General features: G+C 43.9%; 1 long non-coding RNA gene across 1 annotated transcript in view; it reads right to left on the reverse strand.

Moving 5' to 3' along the window:
* Positions 1-20800, reverse strand: part of LOC142829849 (uncharacterized) — a 133051-nt gene that overhangs the window by 93743 nt on the left and 18508 nt on the right. The gene's annotated exons all lie outside the window — the stretch shown is intronic.

Below are 20800 nucleotides of genomic sequence, written 5' to 3' on the forward strand. Positions count from 1 at the left end.
AATAGGATCATGCTGTCTTGGTCCTGATTATAAATATATTATATTTAAGAGATGAATACAGGACTTGTGAAGAGTAGGAAATCAAGAATGCCTGAGGCTGGCATTTTTCAATCTCTTTACAGTGCTGGCTAAGAGATTCTAAAAGCAACCTTTTAAAATGAATTTTACAGGAATAGTGTGTTGGGGGATAATGACTCTTTTGTTTCTTAATCTAAAAATGATGAAGAAATATGGACAGAAAGGGCCCATGCTGAAGTTTTTGAGAGCCAGTGCTAAAAGTGTGTTGTTTTGCTGTGTGTCTTATGCTTTTTAAAAAATAATAAACTATTGTGTCTTCTCTAGCATTTCAAGACCATCATGAAAAGAAAGATTTGCTCTTATTTTTTTTATATCAAGCCAAAAGGTCATAGCAGAGGTCTTTTTTTATTTGTAGCTTTTCCTCTCTTAGTGTTTGAGTCCAAAGAGCATAAAAAAGAGCAATTGGAGGATGACCTGCAAGAAGTTTTGATTTCAGGTTCAGTCCCTAAATGGTCTGTTTCAGTCTGGGCCACTGAAGATGTAACAGCTGCCCCAAAAATGATATTTTGATTTTACATCACTTGATTGCATTTTTACTACATTTACACTTCTTCGGATAATGGTTAACGTTCACAGTCCAGCTACGGCCCTGAATTCATCTAAATTTAATTTGCTGCAAGCAATGACACATAGCCATCATTTGAAGAGAAATTCTACAAATGCCATCTTAGTAACTTGTACATTGCTTCTGACCCTTTAGATTTCAATACTATTTTTAAATAAGCATAGATTTACAAATCACAGGATACATCCAGATGCTCTGATCCTGCAAAGGGATGAACTGTGCCCTGTCACAGCCTGCAAAGGGATGAACTGCCCCCGGACTTCACTACATAGCACCCTTAAAAACAAAAAAAGGTGAACCATACACTGAAGCAAAGCCCAAGGTCACAGTAGTAAATTGAGAAATCCAAAGTCAGGTTAGCACCTAACCATTCCGCCATCTTTACCCTCACAGTTTAGCACCACAACTGCTGCACTAGGAAAGAGGCAATAACATAGGAACCAAGAAGGGCCACCCCTCCACCCAGCCCCCTTCTAGGCTCAGAACCATAGACAACTGATGCTTCTCCACACTAGGAAAGGACATAAGCTAAAGGGGAGGACATGTGACTATTCCGTGTCTCTCTCCTGCCAAGTGACGCCTCCCATCCTGCAACCAGCCCAGGCTCTCTCCGGCAGAATCATCTGTCCTACTCTCTGCACAGCTTAAGGTTGCCAGGTTTGGTTGGACATATTCCTGGATGTTTTATCACATGACATACTAACTAATGCCTGGAGACTCCAGAGCAATCCTCAAGAGTTGGCAATCCTAGTCCAGCTCCAAGGGAGAGGCGCAGGGAGAGAGGGACAACATCTCTCTTCATTCCCACCCACAGCAGGCCAATTGGGGGAATTGTCCCTATTGGCTGGTAAACTTCTGTGGCAAAGCAGTATCTGTTAGGCATAGTTACTGTCAGTGCTTCAGTTATTTGCTCAATACCATCACCATTTCAATGAGTGTGTGTTTGTACCTGCTCAAATGGCTAATGTCACGTATCCCCTTTGAAATAACTACACCGAGTTAATTGAATTTGCTTCTGATTTACATCAGTTTTAACAGGTCCAGAATCCATACACCTCCTAGCTGGGCAGGAGTTGGTAAGAATTCCCACTGTCACATGTTACCATTCACAAAGAACATTAGGGACACTGGTACGAATTCAGGCTACAGCCTAAAGCCAATCATGCATATCCTGAGCCTCAGTCAATGACAGGCTGAAATTCAGTCAGACAAGATTTCACACATGTCTACTTAAATCTCATGACAACTTTTTTAAAAATAAGTAAGTATGATGTTATGAAGAGAAATGACTAAATGAAGAAGAGTGGCTATTTACATGAGCATGTTCAAAATTGCCAGAGTGCATCAATCCACACGACAGTTGTTTGAAAAAATGTATTCAGTGTATATGATTTTAAATGGAGCTTTTTCAAAATGCCAGACATAGGTATTCTCACAATCAGGGTATGTCTACACAGAAAAGTTATTTCGAAATAACTTCACTAGTGTCTACACAAGCCAACCGCTATTTCGAAATTAGTAAACCTCATTCCACGAGGAATAGCGCCAATTTTGAAATTGCTATTTTGAAATAAGCACTGTGTAGATGCTTATTTCAAAATAGAGGGCCTCTGGCCCTTCCCAGGGTGCCCTGGTGGCCCCAACCAGGAAATCTCCTCTCCTCTCCTGCTCACCCTCCCTGGAGCCCTTAAAGAGGTAGAGTCTGTTTGACCAAAGTGCCTGTGCCAGCTCCAAGCCTGCCAGGCCAGAGCCAGCAGTCGCTGCTCCAGACCCAGTGGCCCCAGCATGAGCCAGGCAGCCAGTGCCAGCCAGCCCTCCACTGCTCCCCAGGACCAGCCTGCAAGCTCCCAGAAGCCTGCCAGGGGTGGGAAAAGGCGGCCACCTTCCTGGTCCAGGGTGGAGATTATGGACCTAATTGAGGTTTGGGGGGAATCCTCCAAAGTCCATGATCTCCGCACTAGACGGAGGAATGCAGCTGTCTACAGAAGGATGGCTGCCAGCCTGGCCACCAAAGGCCACATACGAACCCAGGAGCAGGTTCACATGAAAATAAAGGAGCTGCAGCAGGCCAATGCCAGGGCCATAGGGGGCAGCTCCCAACCAGGCTCAGACTCAGACTCTTGCCCCTATTTTGATGCCTGGAAGGTCCGTGCCCCCCAGGTGGTCATCGACCCTGGGGCAGAGGGCCCCGACCATGAGACCGAGGAGTAGGGGGGCCAGGAGCCGCAGGAGCCTGGAGGGAGTGCGCCACACATCCAGGACCCCCGAACCGTCCCAGCGAGCTTGTCGCTGGTGTCATCTGAGGCTGGGGAGGCAACGACTTGTGAGTGCCATCACTGTCCCCTTATACAGCGGGGGGAAGACCATGGATCACGCAGCAACCTGTGCATGTGCCATGCCACCCCTGGGCACATGGCCACAGCTGGCTGACACATGGGCCTTGGCCTGTTACCCACACACGTGAGTGTATGAAGGAACATGACATGCTCCTGATCCCAGGTTGGGACACTGCATGATGCCCTCCCTCCACAAGCCCCCTCTACACAGAGGCAGGGGACATCTCGCACCCCTCTTCCCGCACTATATACAGCACAGGGGCATGGGTACAGTCCCAGGCCAGCTCCCGCTCTCAGGGATAGCAGGACATGCTGAACATGGCCTGTGTGCAAGCACATCAGCTCCAATGGTATGGAGACCTGCCATCCTCGCCTTACGGGGGGGGGCGGGGCTGGACTTCACCCGCTGTGTCCCCAGGGATAACTGACCATTTCTCTTGTTTCTCCACAGCTGCAAGTGCAGGGCGCATCACCCCGCCCAGGACATCCTCCCGCACCCAGGCCAGCAGGCTGACCCATCACCAGGAGTACCAGCAGCAGCAGCACCTGGGGATACGGAGAGGCCGCACCTCACCCTGGACTTCTGGGTGCACCAAGACCTGCAGCTCCAGTGGGAGAGAGGCCAGGAGCAGCTTGCCCAGGGCTGTGCCATCTGCAACCACCTGCAGACCCTGGTGCAGAGATTGCTGCCTCCTGCCGCTCCAGCCCCTGCTGCCTCCCCAGCTACTGCTCCTCCTCCCACTTCTTCTTCCCCACCTACCCCACCCTCCATACCCCCTCCCGCTTGGGGACGCCAAAGGCCCCGCACCCACAGTGCTGGGAGACAGGTGGGCCAGCAAGACCCCCAACCCTGAGTTTCTCCTTCCCCTTCCTCTCCTTGCCTCCCCCTTCCAGCTCCCTCCTCCCAGGTTTACCCCTCCACTCTCCCACCCTCTTGCCTCCCCTCTCCTGCCCTCATTCCCCCCATCCCAGTTTTGTTCAATAAAGAGAGTTTTTTTCTGCAACACGTCTTTAGTTACATGAGGAAAGGGAGGAGTCAGTGAAAGGACGTGAGGGTGGAATGAGGCACAAGAGCCCAGTGGGGCACACCAGGGAGACTTTAGTTCTCTTCTGGGTGGAAGCTCTCCCGCAGGGCCTCCCAGATACGGACAGCCCCCCGATGGACCTCCTGGCTAGTCACCATGCGAGGCTGTCTGTACAGGCCGGCCAAGCGCTCGGCCTCTGCCATTCTGCCTGATAGGAAAGCCTCCCCCTGCCACTCACACAAATTGTGCAGCACACAGCACGCTGCCACCACGCTCCGAGAGGTCCAGGTGGGGGAGGAGGTATCTAAAACAGGCCGAACGCCCCCTCCACCACGAGCGGGCTCTGCCGAGCTTGGCATTAAAGGCCTGTCAGGAGGGGTTGAGGTGTCCCCTGTAGGGCTTCATGAGCCAGGGTTGTAGGAGATAGGCCGCATCCTCCACCAGGCACACAGGTATGTCCATGTCCCTGACCCTGATGTGGCAGTTGGGAAAGAAAGTCCCAGCGTGCAGCCTTTGGCACATGGAGGAGTTGTGGTAAACCTGCGCGTCGTGTGCTTTGCCGGACCAGCCCACGTTAATGTCCACGAAGTGACTTCAGTGGTCAGACAAAACCTGCAGGATGATGGAGAAGCATCCCTTCCGGTTTATGTACAGGGAGACCTGGTGTTCCGGGGCACAGATGGGGATGAGTGTCCCATCGATTGCCCCCCCACAGTTGGGGAAGCCCAGGGCGCCAAACCCCTTGATCACCGCGGCCACATCAGTAAGGCGGATGACTCTGCGGAGCAGCACTCTGTTGATGGCCTTGACCACCTGCAGAGGGACACACAAAACCGAGAGTCACTGGGGTACCAGGGTGGCTGAGAGTGCTCCTTCCCCATCACTGTTCCCCCTTCCCTCCCCCCCCAATCCTGGCCACAGCGGGCAGTCCATAGTGTGGGTGAGACAGAACAAACCTTCCTGGGTAGGGGGACTTGCACCACCTCCCCCCCTTTTCCCGAGGGCATCCCATCCCCTCCTCGCACCCCCTACCCCTCCTGGCACCATGGCCAGAGATTGCCATACCTGCGCGAGCACTGCTGTGAAGGTGGATCTCCCCACGCCGAACTGGTTCCCCGTGGATCGGTAGCTATCCAGCGTGGAGAGCTTTCAGAGGGCGATGGGACATTGGCAAACTCTTAACTACTGATATTCAAGGTCTGCTTATAAGAAAGAGGCATGGTCCAGACACAGGGTTGGAAATCAGAAACTCTAGAGCTCAGATCACAACTTTGGTATCACATCTTTCTGTGGTCTTGGGAAAACCGAGGCAGGAATGTTACATGATTTCCCCATCTATAAAGTGGAGATCACCATTTATTCAAAGGGTAGGAGAAGAGTTGATATTGGTTGAAAGGTGAAAAGCACCAAGTATTTTTAGAATACTTGTGTGGAAATTGTTAGATAAGTGCAGTAGTTAGTGAAATAAGCCTGCTATAAAAGTAAGCTTTGCTTTCTCAGCTCCAATGTTATGCATTTAATACGATTCTTCTGTAGCCATTTTATACTTTTCACAAAGATATGCCTGAAAATCCCCTATGGGAATTTTGTTCTCAAGCTAAAAAATATTATTTAGCCCTTGCACATGGCAGGGTCAGTGGAAGGTCATTGAAAGGAAGGAGAAATAAAAGTAAAACAGAGATCCTAAGATATTTGTCTGAGACAGGCACTAAAAAGAGATAATGTTGGCTTGAAAGGGGCAAGGAAGGCCATCACCCATTCAGAATCCATTATCAAAAATATACCATTACAAGTACCCGCTGTGCTCAAGACTCTGCCAGAATGTTTCTACTCTGAACATTCTTTGTCAGGGTGGAACAATGACAGCCTCATGATCAAGGTAAGTTGGTCCCAGAAAGAAGAAAAGCAAAGATGTAATTTTACTTTACCTACTACAGCTAATGACTGGAAAAATAATCTTTATTGGCAATTTATATTTAAAGTCCCACACGATGTATGTACAGGTTGGACATCTCTTATCTGCCACCTTTGGTATCTGACCAGTCACAAACCAGGGAATTTGCTGGACTAGAGGAGGTTCCCTGCCACAGGTCCCAACTCTGTCAGCTCTGGGTGTGTGTGGAGGAAGGGGATGGAGAGAAGTGGGAGACTATCTCCAGCCCGACAGACTGCTTGCTGAGTTGCTAGCCCCGCTACCGCTGCCCAGACTGCCTGCCGTGCCCTTGCACCTCACACTGCCACAGGCTCTAACCCCGCGCTGTTGTGGGCTGCCAGAAACTGGCTCTGACCCTATTCACGCTGTCAGAAAAATGGACACATATAAATGCATCTAGGTTTCTTTTCACCTCAATTTCAATTTAAAATTTCAGAAAGAAGTTTAGTTATTTGGTTGCTATAACTGATTTCACCCCCATCATCAGTTTCTGCTGGACATCAAGTCCACTAGGCGTTTAATCCTAAAAAAAATAAAGTTTCTTACTACTTTGGAGTTTAACAATGTTTTCAACCCACTACAGACTTGTGAGAAAGAGGTTATATGTCAGTCTCATATTCTATCTCCTATAGATTTTAGAGTCTGTCTGTGAGCGAGCAAGCCTGCCTGTCCGTCTGTCCAAGAATTCCTTCTAAACAGTAAGAGCTAGGATCACCAAATTTGCTATACAGCTTCCTCTTATATACTAAAGCAAGGTAAGAGTTTGGTTGGGCAGCGGGGTGGGACCAAAGGGTTTCCCTCTTCCCCCCCCCCCCGCCCCAATTGAAATGGGGATGCATAAATCCATACAGAAAAGAGACAGAAACATTAGGCAAGCAAAAGGGGCTGGTTGGGAGCACACTACCCCCCCATATCTAGGACTGTCCAGGTCCTGAGAACCCCTCCCCACCCCACATGCCCTTTAGAGAGGGCAAGATGGGGCTAATGCTCCCCCACTCCCAAATCATATGGGAATATTATTGGCCATTCTCCTTCATCAGGGAGCAAGGGGAAAGTGCACAGCTTGCTGCATTCCTCAATCTGGCTAGCGAGCACCAGGGGCAGACAAACTAGGATTTGCCCCAGCCAGAAGCCTTGCACCTCTCCCCCAGCTGCCCCCACTGGGGCTGCAGTGGCCATGTAGAGGTGCTTCTCACCTGGCCTCTAAGCTGCTGCAGTGAAACAGGGCTGGAGTAGTCCTCTCTCCCCGGGGCAGCCTGCACACTGAACCCCTCATCCCCAGCCCCACCCCAGAGTAATGATTTACATGAAGAAAAACACAAATTAATTAAGTACCCAATCAATGCTGGGTAAATCTTCTAGTTTCCTATATATTACAGGCAATGTATTTATGGGATCCAGCTAGAAGAATCCATATAAAACCAATAATAAAAGAATTTTTAAAACTAATTCTTGCTGTGTTGCTCGAACAATATGTGTGAATTCAGTAGGAACAGCACAAGATTATCCCAAACAGGCAGTGGGATTTGGCATACTATGCATGTAAGCACAAACTTACATCATGGCTTATTTGTGCTACCTTAAAAAAAAATCAAAAGTCTTAATGCAGAATGAGAACTTGACACAGAGCTATGAAGCAAAGTGACAGCCTTCTCCACCAGCAGCAATACATAATAACCAAGCAGTGTCATAACACTGAATAAGAAGGTTTGAGAAGTTAGCAGCATCAATAGCTCAGGCACAAATAGATGTTTCTAACATCCTGAAAGGAGCTACCCCCACCACTTAACACTGGTGCAAGTGCAGGCTAGTGATTGATGATGCAAGGGATACACTTTAAAATTCAAAGAATTATATTTTCCTGTATACACTGAGCACTGCATGTATTTGTCAAATTAGATTGCTTATTTGGGGGAGCAGGAGCATTGGGACAAATGCTCAGTCAGTGAAGTCTTCTGACTTCAGCAGTGCTCTACTGATTTACACCAGCTGCGAATCTGCCCTAAAACAACTTCATGGAAGAGTGATTAAGAAGAGAGAACACAATAATTTACTAACATTTTGCATTCCATCTGGGGGGGAAAATTGCAGCTGCCTCACCCTATCTGTGGCAAGGGCAGAAGCCTCGTCTACGTTTAGAGAGAGAAAAATACCACCTCTTTCCAGTTACATAGCCACATATACTACAGACAATCTCGAGTTCCATACAGGAAGGAAAATGCAAGTGTTACAGCAGTTCAAGGAATGACACAAGTTGCTCTATGGTACCTCAGCAGCTAATGGAGGAACTCTTGCAACAATCTCCCTAGCATTCTTCTTACCTTGGGATAGCGTAAGAGAAGCAAGAAACCAGGGAAAACACTAACAGGAATGAGAAAGTGGAGTCCTGACCTGAAGGAAACCCTAAAATTGCGCACCTAACTTTTCTGATGTGAACTGGCATAATGTACTAATTTGGCATAAACTCTGCCCATCTTCCTCCTCCCAAACTCAATACCGTTTCTTTTCCCTTCCCTTTTCTGCACATTGCAAGTATGTAAAATTGCAGAAGTCTCTAGTGGGAGAACAATACTCCAATTTTGGATTAGTCAAATAGGAAAGCAACTGTGTAACAATTTCCAAGAAATTATTTATATAAACTTTGGGTCAGGGACGGACACACACACGGACACACACGGACACACACACTCTTGAAATACAGACCATGCAGCTGTGAAAAACATTATAGGTGATTCACAAAATTCCTAGATAGTTGATTCTTGAACACAACCTGCTAGCCAGCCACCTTTCGTTCTGAGAGACTTCAAAAAGGAAAGCTAGCACTTATCACAGAGCACTAAAAGGAGTGTGCAATCTAGTGTGCACTAGTGTGTGGAGCACTAACTAATGCAAATTAATGTTGTCCAACATACCACATTAACATGCACTAGGATACTTTCAATACATGCCAGCAGGGATCACGTGCACCAGTTAGTATGCAACATGCTAATGAGCACTAAAATTTACATCCCAGTGGTGCAGAGTAAAGAACCATGCAGATAAGCCCTTATTCAAGGTTTAAGTAGAGGCAGAATAAACGGAAGCTCTAAAATGGTTTTGACTCTCAATTAGCTTTGAAAGTAATTGTTCTTCACTGTCCAAAAGCAACTGAAGAGAACAATTACCAAGAGCTTCATAAAAGGTTGGTGTTGGATTCTTTTTCTTCTTCTGTTTTATTGAGCACGCTTTCCAGCTTGGCAGCAGTTTTATAAAATTTCCCTCCTGGGCCAGTATCAAAGTGCTTAAATCTTGCAGTTAAGATATGCTTGTGGAATGGGAACCTTTTGAGGGAATCCTGCATAAAACACTAGATATCTGTTTATGAGCATGCACATTTACTCAACGATTTACAAATGTTATGCACATATTAATGGTTTCGCCTAAGCCATTCACTTTTTTAGTGAAATATAGAATGAAAAAGACTAAGTACCCAATTTAGACTCATGCATAAAGAAAAGCTCTACATACATTGGTAGTAAAAACCACCTTCAAAAATTCATCCCCATCATCTCAATGCAGCTCTCTGTCCCTCCCTGTCTCCTAACTAACAAAAATGTAAAGGAACTGAACTAATAAGTTTGTTGATACCAGCCTGTTTACTACATTGCAATTTAACTCTCAATATACTTGTCAATCGCTGTCCTATTCTACACAACTCACATGCACAAAACAACATCCTTAGCTGATGTAAGTCAGTGTGGCTTCAATTACTTCAGTGGAGTTACTCCTGGGGGAATTCTGCATCGCTGCGCATGCACAGAATTCATGTCCCTTGCAGATTTCTGAAAAATAGAGGAAAAATGACTTCTGACAGGAGAGCAGATGAAAGTGGTCATGCCAGAGACGCCCATTTTCTAATTGTACAAGAATGCACATCCCTGCCATGTCCCCTTCTCTGAGACTTCCCCTGTTTGCTCCATCCTTCCTCCCTCTGTCACTCACTCTTCCCTACCCTCACTCATTTTCATGGGGCCAGAGCAGGGTTGCAGGCAAGTAGTTTTGGGCTGGACATATAGGCTACAGGTGAGGCCAGAAATGAGGGGTTCTGGGTGCAGAAGAAGGCTCCAGCTGTTGGTATCGGCTCTGGGGTGGGGTCAAGAATGAGGGGTTTAGAGAGAAAGGAAGAAGATTTCGGAGCTGAGGTATGCTATTGGGGTAGGATGGGTGAGGGTTCTGGCTTGGGATGGGGCAGGGGTGAGCAATTTGGAGGTGCAAGAAGGGACCCAGGGCTGGGGCCAGGGGTTAGGCATGGGGGAGTTTAGGTACAGGAAGGTACTCCATATTAGGGCAAAGTGTAGGGATACAGGAAGGATTGCAAAGTCCCTTTATAAAACTTACCATAGCTCCTAATGTAACCCATACACCTGCTGGGTGTGGTGTACTGTCCCACATAGTGGCACCAAGAGAATAATGAGTCTGCTCTCCAACCTCAGCTAAGATCTAGTTGGCTTTTAGCTAACATGGTGGAGGCCCATGTGCTAAGCTCCAAAGGTTCAAGATTCTGTTCCACCCACAGATGACCAGGGTCTGCTAGCGTTACACTAGGAAGCAGCCACCAGGTCCCTGCAGCCAACGGGAATCTGGGAGGCCTTGTGTCCTGACCTTGTGCCCACAGGCCTAGGCCCCCTGCATCTCCCATTGGATATGGTTCCTGGCCAATGGGAGCTGCAGAACCAATGTTCTGGGTGGGACCAGTATGCAGTCTGCCAGTCCCTAGTTACTTCAGTGCCTTGGGGCTACAGGAACCTAGTGGCTGCTTCCAGGAGCAGCTCAAAGTCAGGGTAAGTGGGGAACTTGCCTTAACACCAGGCCCCCACTGCACTACCAGCTGGACTTTTAATGACCTAGTTAGTGTGCCTATTGGAAGCCACCAAGGTCTCTTTTTGCATGAGCATTCCAGTCAAAAAACCAAATACCTGCGCAACATTAGGTCATGCACCCCTGCTCAGTAGTGGAGGCAGGTTGTTTAGTAGAGACATAAGTCACTTCCAGGGCAGGGAGGAGCTCGGCAGCCATGCATGTGTGAGAGACACTGCATCCCTCTCCCTTACTATTGCATCGTTAACATGGAGGGACAGGGCTTCCGGGTGTTTCTAAGAAGATAGGCATGGAGGTAGGTTCTGTCCTTTCAGGCAGAGCAGAACTATATCTAAGTTTTAAGGCTCCTTTACATTGCCAGAGCAGTATAAAGGACAGTATGACCATATAAATGCTTATTGCTTCACTGATTAGAACTGGTTTAAACGTTTGGACTGAAAAAAAATCTATCAAAATGTGTTCCATGAACAGTTTGCGACTGACCTTTCTGAAGATGGTCAATAGCCAAGATAAATTGTGCATTTGATTCCACAGTCACCACTAGCTTGTTAGTTCCCTATGATGTAACACAGCATATGGCTGCAAATATTTGTTGACTAATAACTGGAAATAAAGGGCCAAACTTAGCCACATTATTATTAGGCAAGAGAATTTGAGGATTTTCTCCAGTACTCCTCACTCCCATTGCAGATTTAAATAAATTACTAAAGTAATTGAAACCGGAATGGTTATATTGTATTATTATTTTGACAAAATAGGCAGAATTTTATGAATATTATGTGCAGAATTTTGAATTTTTTGATGCAGAATTCCCCTAGGAGTACGAGTTTCACCAGTTTATAGTGGGGAAAAGGGTAGTGTCTCAGTTGCCCACAAGATTCACGGTATACAGTGGAAGGAGTTGGGGGAGGAGGGTTGGGTCTGACCTCCTGAATTAATAATATTACAGGAAAAAAATCTCAGCATTTGTGTAAGGAAAGGTCTGGAAGGAGGAAGAGAATTGTATTATTTTTTAAATCTTTTTTTAAGACAGACTCATGCTTTGAGGAGGCTGGTTTAGGATTTTTGAGCATTAAGGTTGTCAATACCTATGTGTATAGCTCAGAGGATGGATGCTCAGTAAAGGACAGTGTGGTACTTCCCATCAAATCAGGACCTAAAGAAATTTCCTCTCTCACCAATTAACAGATGGAGTTTAGATTTAGGCCTGGTATACCAGGTGAATGACTGAGCGAACATACTGAGGCCAAAGTACAGTCCAGCGTCTATTTGCAGCCCTCGATCATCTTTCCCTTCCCCCACCCCAGACTGGTACAGTTCACAGTGGTGCAAGAGACATTTTCACATATTATAGCCCTTATCCCAGCCGCTCTGCCACAATGTGACAGCCAAGTGTGAAATCACCACTTACTTCCATTTGCTCCCGTTGTTACCACAAATTAATAAAAACAGAAGAGAAGGCAAGCTATGAAGAGAAACAATACTACTTCATGGCAAAGGGAACAACAGCTACAGCAGCCAAGCAAATGACGAGTCAGCACCTTAAAACAGCCTATTCCTGATGCATCAGCAAAAGAAAGCAGCCAACTGTGGACAACTGCAACACAGGGCTTTAGTCTGTAACCAACATGCAGCGCACGAGGAAAAAAAAGTGTGGCTGTCCTTTGACTTAAGAAGCAAAAATTAACGTAGCATGACCAATTGATTTGCGTGTTAAAATGGAAATGCCCTGGCAGGTATGTGAGCTAAAAGTTTCTGATAACATGCTGGTTAGAGAAGAGGTATGATTCATATCCTCTGGCATTCACTAGAGCCCACCACTGTCTGTTTCCCACTCTGTGGGATTCCCCCGCCCACTCCACGTAAATGTTGCTGCATTTTCAGACAATGATCTTTATTTTAGGAACTGTTGTGGGCTTTGGGGTTCTTCTCTCACCTCATTTAGTGATACTTATAGCCACAGTATTCAGACTTCAGAATTTAAAACTAAAAACGCAGTCCTGTGGGAAGCATTTGGGAAGAGTCTCCAGCAACTGCAGTATGCATTTATTTGGGAAATAACCAAGAGAGTCACTGTATAAATGTGTTTACGAAACATAAGGGTTTTCAGTTGGTCAGGACATTTTCTTATTTAAATACTGATGTAAAAACCTTGCCAAGTAAACCGGGAAGTCAAGATAGAAAAATTTTGTGACACAGAGAAAGCAGCTGTTTTCTCCTCCTCAAGCCCTAGTAATATAACCAATTGTTTCTTTAAACAACAGCAACAGTAATTTCATTTCATTACACTGCACAACCAAATTAGCTTTTTGTCAGAAACATTTCTTATAGAAAATGTTTGCCCACTAAGTTGGTATTTTTCATTCAAAATGAATGAGACCATATGAATTTAGTTTTGTGTTACACTCGAAGAACAATTTTTTAATACTTCAGAAGGAAAAAAAAAATCTTAGCAGATGCTTTCAGATCACTAAGGAAATCCCAGGCCAGCTTCTTCAACAACAGGCAAAAATCAGAATGTTAAAAAATATTGTAAAATAGGGATCTCTTCTAAACAGGCCCACAGACAGCAATTCTGGGCACCTGGGCAGAAATCAGTGGGCCCTCTTCCCTACTCTGGGGCCACAAACCCTCACCCTTCCCTCCTGGAGAAGCCCCAAGCATCCTCCTCCTGTCAGAGGAGCCGTAGGCGAGCCCAGCCCTGTCCTGCAGCTGCTAAGATGAGCTGGAAGGCTTCTGCACCGAGCCTCCTCTTCCATTCCTGAACCAAACCTGCCCACTCTGGGGAAAGCCACAGCAGCATCTCAATCCAAAAATACTTTTGATAAGCCCATGCAGGCTTGGGGACAGAGTAGCCCTGCCCTGGAACCTGCATGAGACATATAAAAAAGAGTCTTTGACTCAAGAAACTCTTTTCCCCAGCGCAGGCAAAGATACCACGGTAGCGGCCAGGACCCCCAAGCCCTGTTAAATTGCCCAGCTTCTTGGGCAATTGCTCCCCTCTCAATTGGAGGGCCTGCTTCTAAAGCTTTGGATTTGGCCCTTAGATGAACAACTATTGAATTCAACCCAATTGTGGGCTGAAATATACAAACATGCGCTAAGTGAAAAAGTGAAACAAGTTAAATCTGAATACAAGACATCATGAGTGGGATAGTGACTGCACAGTTCAACGCAAACAAGTAAGAGATTTTGTCGCTGCCTGTCCAATAAGCCTGGCTACTTCTGTGCAGCTTTTGTTCACAGTCCTATCATCAAAAGCATGCTCATAGCACAATAGCTTTTCCCTGGCTTCCACCAGGTAGTTATTCCTTGCAAGGGGACGATACCCTTCTCTGCAGTGTCCAGTTTCTCTCATTTGAACATTCACAAAACACTGTTGAGTTTCCTGTTCCTTTAAAAAAAAAAAAAAGCGTGCAGCTCCAGCCTGTGAGCTGCACTGAGGATTTTACTCTTCATTTGAAAACACTGCACTAAGATGCAGTGTAATAAAAACAAGATTTAGTTTATTTACAAAGAACAAAAGTAATTGGAATAGAAATGGTAACACACACACACACACACACACACGTAAAAATACATTTAAAACTAAAGGCTAACTTCAGCTCGAGTCTTTTTTCTCACTTTTATTCTATTTCTAATGACTTTCAATTCACTTTGCAGAAAGCATCCATTAAGATACATAAGAGCTATACAAGAAGTCAGAGCTCTTATATCTGCCTAGTAATGGACACCAACATGGCTTTCTCTTCTGGCTTATATCTTCCAAAGTTCTGAAGCAACGTTACCAGAAACAGAAAGGTTTCTTGGAGCTCCAGCTTCCATCCCTTGCTGAGAGCACTAACGGGCCATCTACTCTGATTAACCTGAAATCTGTGTCTATCTTGCATGTGAATTTCATTGGTTCTCCTTCCCCAATTTACATTGGAGGCACATTCAAACAATCAAAACCTCATTGTCTAGGATTGAGTAGCTGAAGGCCTGTCTGCCAAACACCTTAAGAACATATTTCCATACACATATGACCACCATGTATGCCTCCACTCAACAGTAGTAATAACAAGTGCTACCTAATCCCGATGGATGCCTTATATGACACCTTTTACATACAGATTAAGTCAACAGTAGAGATGGAATACACAGAGCCGGTCAGGGCAGCTGAGACGCATGGCTAGGCATCTGGGAACCCCCTACCTGTTGGCATTGGGATGCTTTTAGGAGGTCACAATGAGCTTTTGTGTTTAAAATGGAAAGAAGTTAATTCCTGATGAAGATGCATGGCAATATTCCACTAAATCTGCTAAATTGTTTGTGAGCATAAATTTGAATTATTCATGGCTATTCAAACATCTCAGTTTCCCTCTTCACTGGCTATTCATGAACATCCTCCAAATATGGTCAATAAAATTTGTGCACTAAGAGCATAATCTATTTTTGTTATTTCGTATTCTTTTGTTTGAATGTTTTACCAATTTAGGGGGCAAAAACAATACCATGAGACCAAGGGCACTATTTTGGGAGGGCAAGGGAGCTGCAGCCATGCATACCATGATGCTGTTTGCTCTTCTTCCCATTCCCCTGACTATCAAGGAGTATGGGGAAGTACACACAGTTTGCGTGAATTACTCATTTGCTCTCACCAGCTGGGAGAGAGAGGAATGCACACAAGCTTTGTACTTTCCCCTTGCTCCCTGATCGTCAGGGATATGGGAAGAAGAGCAAGCAACTTCCCAGAACTAATGTTTGAAGCCCCCTTCACCACCACCTTCCTGAAATGATAATGTTTCAAGGTGACCACACCCACCAAATAGTGAACAGCTGAAAACAACGCAAGGATTCAAAATAGTTTAAACTAGTTATTGAATACATATACCCATAACATTTGACAAGATCAAGAACAATTTGTATACAATGCATGAACACAAGTGTCCACAAACAAAGAAGTAGCGCTGATTAACAAAATCAGTATTTTAAAGTTACCGCTTTAGTGACAGCTGTGCCATTCTATAGACCAGGCTTTTACGAACAAATTCAAGTAACAGGCCACTTTTCATTTTAAGCTTCTGGTGGGACATGCTAGTCAATCTATCCAAAGTTGTTCTCACCATGATTCCCAAAATGGTGCAAATCAGCAGCTTGTACAGAGATCACTAAATAATTACATTTCACTTATCCATATTTCTGTTTTGTCATCCCTGAACCCAGACAATAGAATTTAGCCTGACCAGAAATTCAAAGATGAAGAAACAGAATGTGGGATAACTCATTTCCTATTTTCCATTGGCCTGGGACTGCCTCACCACTGTCACCCTTTCCTCCAACTGCTGAGAATTCTTTTATCTTCCTAGTCTCGCATACAAACCACAACCCAAGGAAGGAGGCATGCCTCCTACTCCCATTTTACCAGGCCTCCTTTGCCTCTTCACCATAGAGCTGTAATTTTACTCCATGCTAGGAAGTCCAGGCTCCAGCTGCTGGCTCCTTATCCTTTATGCTCCTTCCCTTCAGGGAAAGAACAAGATTCATCCAGCAATAGACAGAAGCAGCAAGCCTCCCATTACAACTAGAGAAGCAGATTCCTGACCAAGAGGCAGGTAACATCTGTTAAGACTAGCTGTCATCAGCTAACACTTGGGGAATTGTGGCAACTGACAAACCAGAGTAGAGTATCAAATGGCCTCCTTTACGGAAAGTGACTTTAAAGCCTTAAATTGAAATAGGCTTGTATGTTATGGAACTCTGAACCAGGGACTATCCCTTTGCCAACAACTTGGCATTTCCATCTTTGCCAAGGGAAAGAGACAGATAAATAATGATATATAGAACAATATTGTCAGGGAGGACAGTGGATGAAAAGGAATTAAGTCCCCTGGGGATATGGTTCTTTATGTAGAGTGGATGGTTTCTGAGATGTTAGATACAGAGAAGGAGACCCTCAGGATTTGTGAATGGGGAGAGGCAGGGATGACACTCTTCCATTGACATAACTGCATATACATGGGAATTACGCTGACATTGCTACACCAATCAGGGCTGTGGTTCCCCCCCTAAACTCCCCGCACTCCCAGAGATACCTGACATACATATGCAGATATGACTTTGTGATGATCAAGCCTCAGCCTTCTGTCATACAGCAATCAGCAGTTAAGTAGTTGACATTTCAAATTGTATTGTTAGGCAGCTGAATGAAAACCTCATTGAAATGAGTAAGAGCAGTTTACGCTCTGCTCAGGAGCTATTGTTTTAGGTTATCTGCAGATACAGGCAGGCATTACCACATTGGTTTATACTTAGTTCATTGAACGTTATTTCTGCAACTGGATGAGGTAAAGGTAGATTACGGGCTTGCTGAGCCATTGAAAACTGGCACACTAACTCCTGATTTGATGTGTTTTATATATTTGCATGGTCTTTTAGTTTGTGTTTTTGTAGTTTCCAATAAATGGCTCTAGTAGAGCCCACTTCTACATAAGAAGTTAGGATTCACAGGTCATCCTATCATGTAACAAAGAAAAACAAAGGGAGGAAACAACTTTTGCTCTCTCAGGAACTGCAGCCACCAGTGGAACAGGTAAAAAAAAAAAAGTGAAAAAAAATGTTATAAATTGTCATAAGTTGTCAAATGATGCCACAGATGGTCTGTGGAATCACAAGTGTGAGAAGAAGGGTTCAACACACACACACACACACACACACACACACACACACGTTCTTCTCTTATGAAGATTTGAGAATTCCTGTTATAAGAAGCATAATGGAATAGTTGCACCAATCATTAACATTCCAGTTATGGGAAACATCCCACCAAGTTCTAGTAATGGCCACAAGACACAGTCTTCATCATAGAGAATCCCATCTAGCTCGTACGTATATTTCATAATATTAAACATTTTGACTTCCTTCTACAGTCTATTTTATTAATCATTCAAGTTAAAGATGCATCCGCAAGCGCTTACATTTTTTTAAAAAAAAGCTTTACCTTCAGCTCTGAGCTAACTACTAATTTGTTTAATAAGCCAAGTTTTGAACCCAAGAATTGGATAACCCACCTGTTTAAACTAGGGGAGGGCAAATTCCAGCCCATGGGTTGGATCCAGTTTGCAGGGTTAGTCCCTGGTGGGCCCCCATGTCTATAATTACTGTTGGTCTCTTTTAATGGTAAATCCTCCAACAAACAAAGGATGTGAATGGAAACAAAGGCAGAGAAAAATGAACTGATCGGTCCAAGTTCACACAACAGGGAAACAACTGATTCAGGAATGGTATTTCAGCGTTTTTACTCCCACTGACCTACATTAGGTGAATGAAACCAACGACAGCTGTGTGCACCCTTACCACATCTATTGGCTGTTTGCTATATGTCAGTCCTTTATTCCCTCTATTTGTACCTGATCAAAGGAAGCCGTCACCAGGTTGACTCCCATCCTCAGTTCTTTACCAGGTCATTACAGTTATTGTGACTATTAAATTTTCCCTTTCCATTTGTCATAAGTTTCAATGTGGATCAAAAATTTCCAGCCTTACTTAATATATCATTTAATCAGTCTTATCAGAGCTATTGTTCTGGCAACATACAGCATACACACCTCAGCAAAGACCTCTTATAATTGCCACAAAGCATACTGTACTAAGTATACTAAAAATATAACAATAGAGAAAACACACAATTTTCAAATGATCACTTCCACAATTTTACTAGCTCACAATGACTCACAATTTTACTAGCCTTCTGAAATGATTTCTCATGATCCAGACTAGTGGAATTACAGTCCCATTTTTTGTAGCTATGAAAGTTTAAAAATTCAGTGTCCTTAAACATTTGACAGCCAGTAAATGGCAGGCAGCTCTTGCAATTGCTTCCAGATGACTACGATCATTTTTCTAGTTACAGAAAAAGCAATATTTTTCATGTATTTTTTTTAAAAAAAAAAACAATCCACTTTGTGCTTCTAAATTCAAATATCTGACTATATCAAGCGAAGTTGCAAAGAGAATTAGTTATGGGAGATTAAAGTAATATAGTATATTGTTTTAGCAGTGCGGTCCAATAGTAGTGTGGCCCAGTAGCGCAGGATTTGTATCCAAATTCCAGCATTAACTGCCTTTATGGCCTTGGTCAAATCACATAACTTCTCTTTTGGAATATTTGTACATCATTAGTTCAAGTGGAAAAATATAATCTGAAGTAACTCAATGTAGACAATCCTTAAAATGACAATAAAATCAAGAACAGAGAAGCAAACAGTGGCTCAGTTTGCCACCATCTTTGTGCCTCATTTTGAGGGAAGGACAGACAATTAGGACAACAAGACAAGGGACTGTTCTGGAAGACTGGGCTCTGGAGTCTTTTTTAAAGACTGGCATCTCATTTGCAATCTTCCAGTCCTTGGATAGAGAAGCTGATTTAAACGATAAGTTACAGACTAGAGTTAGTAGTTCTGCAATTTCATATTTAGGTTTTTTCAAAACTCTTGGATGAATACCCTCTGGTCCTGATGACTTATTACTGTTTAAATTTATTTTGCTCCAAAACCTCCTCTAATGAAGAAGCCTCAATCTGAAACAGTTCCCTCAAATTTGTCACCAAAAAAGAATGGTTGAGGTTTGGGAATCTCCCACATATCCTCAGCCTTGAAAACTATTGCATTTAGTTTCTCCACCTTATGCTTGAATGCTCCTTTAGCATCTCAATCGTCCAATGGCCCCAATGGTTGTTTAGCTAGCTTCCTGCTTCTGATGTATTTTAAAATATTTTTGCTATTAGTTTTTGAGTCTTAGACTAGCTGTTCTTCAAATTCTTTAGTCTTCCTAATTATATTTTTACTTCATTTTGCTGAGATTATACACCGTTCTATTTTCCTCACAAGGATTTAAACTACCACTTTCCTAAATGATGCTTTTTTGCCACTTGTTTAGCCATGGTAGCACTTTTTTAGGTTTTTTTTGTTTGTTTGTTTGTTTTTTTAAGGAATATACATTTAAATTGAGCCTCTATTATGGTGTATTTAAAAAGCACATGGATCTCATGTTTGGCACTATACCCTTTAATGTCTGTTTAACTAACCCCATTTTTTGTAGTTCCCTTTTCTGAAATTAAATGCTATAGTGTGGAGCTGCTGTGGTATTTTCCCTGCCACAAATGTAATTATGTTATGGTAACTATTACCAAATGGTCCACTCTATTCACCTGGACCAGATCCTGTGCACTACTTAGGACTAATTCAAGAATTGCCTCTCCTCTTGTGGGTTCCAGGACCAGCTGCTCCAAGAAGCAGTCATTTAAAGCACAAGAAATTGTATCTCTGCATCCTGCCCTGAGGTGACAATACCCAGTCAATATGGGGATTGTTGAAATCCCTCATTATTATTGAGGGGTTTTATTTTTTCATTTTAATAGCTGCTCTAATCTCCTTGAGCATTTCATAGTCACTATCACCATCCTGGTCAGGTCATCAGTAATATATCGTTACTGCTAAAACAAAAGGGAAAACTATGTAGCACTTTAAAGACTAACAAGCTTTCGTGAGCCAGACCACTTCCTCAGATCATATTCTGGTTTACTGCTATACTCTTATTATTAGACCATAGAATTTCTATCCATAAAGATTCTATGGTACAGTTTGTTTCATTGGAGATTTTTACCTCATTTGTTTTTATACTCTTTCACATGTAGTGCCACTCTACTGCAAGCATGACCTGTTCTGTCCTTCCAGTAGATTTTGTATGCTGGTATTACTGTGTCCAATTGATTATCATCATTCCACCAAGTTTTTGTGATGCCTATTATATCCATAGTTCATTTAATACAGTCTAGTTCACCCATCGTACTATTTAGACTTCTATCATTGGTATACAAGCACTTTAAAATTAGCCATTTTTAACTGTCTGCCATTGAATGATGTCATTTTTTCATTTCACTATTTCTGATCAGATCCTGCCTTTATTTTACCATTTTCCATCCTCTCCTCCTTAGTAGGAGATTAAAAAGTCTCCATTAATAGATCCT

The sequence above is a fragment of the Pelodiscus sinensis genome, chromosome 6, assembly GCF_049634645.1.
Source record: "Pelodiscus sinensis isolate JC-2024 chromosome 6, ASM4963464v1, whole genome shotgun sequence".
NCBI classification, from domain to species: domain Eukaryota; kingdom Metazoa; phylum Chordata; order Testudines; family Trionychidae; genus Pelodiscus; species Pelodiscus sinensis.